Source organism: Panicum virgatum, chromosome 8K (assembly GCF_016808335.1).
Source record: "Panicum virgatum strain AP13 chromosome 8K, P.virgatum_v5, whole genome shotgun sequence".
NCBI classification, from domain to species: Eukaryota; Viridiplantae; Streptophyta; class Magnoliopsida; order Poales; family Poaceae; genus Panicum; species Panicum virgatum.
The window spans coordinates 23,255,952-23,258,882 of record NC_053143.1 but is presented as its reverse complement, the minus strand read 5'-3'; the positions used below and the strand labels follow the sequence as shown (position 1 = coordinate 23,258,882).

Genomic DNA, 2,931 nt, shown 5'->3' with positions numbered 1-2,931 from the left:
ACTTCCGCGAGGCGTGCCAAAATTCTTCGCATGGCCTCTATGTCTTCGGGTGGAATTCCGAAGTCGTGTAGGTTGACTTCGTGCTCCCCCTCCGTGACGTTGTTGACGGAAACATTGTCGTTGTTGTTCCCATTGCCTTGCAGCACGATGGCGTCCTCCGGAGGCGTCATAGCGTCCGTCAAAGCGCTGCTAGCTCCCTTCTTCGTCGCGGCCATGAGGTGTGGTGGAACGAATCGATGGGTGGGTGCCAAACTGTTGGTGCAGAGTGTCTCCGGATCGGACGAATACTACAACAATCTATGTGTGCGCACGGAACGAGATGCTCATACGCTACGAAGGAAACAATGTCTTCAGACAAGTGTCCGGTTTCTCTCTCTCTGTGTATTCAATGTCCCATCAATGACCGTTACACGGGTATTTATAGGCGGCGGGTCACTTACCCACCGGGCCAATTACATCGACACACCCCTCAACTGCCAGATTTCCGAAATATTCTGTGGGTAGACAGGTAATATTACATCTCTGCAGTGGGTTACAGCTTGACAACTGACCCTGGTCCAATGCGGGCCCATCACCTGGCTTCGTCCGTCGGTTGTGTGGGTCTTCGATTGCTCGCCGAAGCCTCGGGCCTTCGGCCCATGCTCGCAACTTCTCCAAGTCGTTAGCATCCATCTCTTCGCGTCCTGCCAGTGGCCTCCTTCTTCGAGGTCTTCGCTGAGCTGACGAAGCGTTCCGGGCCTCATCGTTGTTGACCATCACGGGCCCCGCCTTTGGCGGTGAGCCTTCGGCGCAGGGACCAAAGGTGGCATCCCCGACATGACGCGATGCAATAAAAAATGCTTGAGACCGAAGTGATGGAATGAAGGAAGAAGGGAGAACTATCTAGCAAAGCCAACGCCAATTTGGAAACCATGAAGAAATAATGACATATGCATATTTTAGACTTTCTTTTTCTTAGACACTGTACTTTCTTTGTAAAGAACTAATGCATTCCATACTTGCAATGAAGAGATCTTACATGTTAGGATCCAATGATTATATTTCATAGGCATAAAGCATTATCCGACCCTCACTGTTGACTTAATCTTAGAAATTGGCCAATTGTTTTGTTGTATAGTGGAGATATTTAATTTTTCTTCCATCAAGCAGCAATATCATTAATTTTCCTTCCAAAAATAATACACGTCTTTCTTTTTCTTCTATTAAATAACAATGTCAATTATCATCCTTCCAAAACTAATAATAACGCGAATTATGGGTGCGTGCATGTGCAAAGGAAAGTAAAGTATGTGCCAAAAGAAAGTAATATGTGGGTACAAGAGGCCCGATGCTGTTTTTCAGGTTGACCGTAACTTTTCTTTCTCCCGGTCAATTTTTTTCCACCAAAACACATGGTGAACCCCACTGTGCTAACATATCTCCTCTCCCCACCGCATCCCCCACTCCCGTGATTCCCCCTCCTCCTCCTCCTCACCCTCTCTTTTCCTCCCTCTATCTCCTCACCCATCCAATCCGCCCGTGACCCCTGCTCTGTCCACACTCGCTCACAGCAATCTAGTCATCCACCACTCGCTCGCTCGCTCGTCGCGGCGCGGCGGCGGCGGCAAGGCAATGGAGCTGGCCTCCACCTACGCGCCGGGCGGCGGTGCGGGCGTGCTCGCTCCGGGAAAGGCCAGGGTCCGCGCGCCCACCGGGGGGCCGTCCTCGGCCCCTCCAGGGCCGGCGGCCTCCCCCGCCCCCTCGCCCTCGCCAGTCGGAGCCCGCTCGCGGCACGTGCCGGCGGTTGGGACTCTGACTCTCCCTCGCTGCTGGCTGTCTCGGAAGTACGTCGTATTTATAATCAAATCAGGAGGTTGCTTAGATGAAGTAATAATTAATCTCTCTTATGTTCGTTTCTCTGAAGTCGTTCGTTACAGTAGTTATTGAAGATATACTCTGTTACATGCTAGTCGTCATGCCATGCCTGATGGTTGTAGATATGGCGGCAAATCTCACGAATGTGCTCTTTAGATAGTACATCATCGATTGATCCTGTGATGTGCAGCGCGAAAATCTGAAAAGCAGAACCTACACTACCATACTAATAAGAGCTGGCGGACGGCGACGAGGTAACGGAAGAAATTCTGCTGGAGTCGCTGAGACGGGCGCTCGGTTGGATGTCAGATCTCCAAACTGAAGATGGCCACTGGCCAGGTGATTTCAGTGGGATCATGTACTTGCTGCCTTTCTGGGTCAGTGATTCACACGCACTTTGCTAAATTTTTGGGCTCTCTACATGCCACCTAATAAGAGTAATTTTCTTCTCGTTCTGCTTTTCAGATTTTCGCGCTGCACATCACAGGATCAATCGATGATGTACTATCTAAAGAGCACATTCGTGAGATTTGCCGCCATATCTACAACCATCAGGCATGGCATGACGACTAGCATATAACAGAGTATATCTTCAATAACTATTGTAACGAACGACTTCAGAGAAAGGAACATAAGAGAGATTAATTATTACTTCATCTAAGCAACCTCCTGATTTGATTATAAATACGACGTACTTACTCTATACATTAACCACACAATTCTTTGGCCTCCTCCCTCTGAGATCTTTAGCCTCCACATGGTCGGCCAGTTCAATATTTGGCTTAATGTATATAGATTGCTTCTGAAGCAACTTCAAATTGGAGGCACACTACCATACTACCGTGTATATATATATATATATAGCAATAAAGAAAGACCTACACTAGCTAGTTGAAAACGATTGATGTAGAAATATGCTGCATGATACGTACGTACAACCAAACGTGGTTGACTGCTTTTATTTTTGTTTAATAACTGTGTTGCTTTGTTCCTGTCCCATTATTGGAATTGGATGAAATGATACATAAGTTGCAACGAACTAGGTTGACTACTTTTATTTTGTTTTAATTTTTGTAT

The 2,931-nt window shown here is 47.5% G+C and overlaps 1 long non-coding RNA gene across 1 annotated transcript; it reads right to left on the bottom strand.

Moving 5' to 3' along the window:
* Positions 1-340: 340 nt before the first annotated feature.
* LOC120644237 lies at positions 341-2,687 on the bottom strand. The gene is made up of 2 exons (XR_005663533.1): positions 2,554-2,687; positions 341-782 (listed from the first exon to the last, which is right to left on the bottom strand). It is a non-coding gene; the product is annotated as an uncharacterized LOC120644237 (long non-coding RNA).
* Between the last annotated feature and the right edge of the window lie 244 nt (positions 2,688-2,931).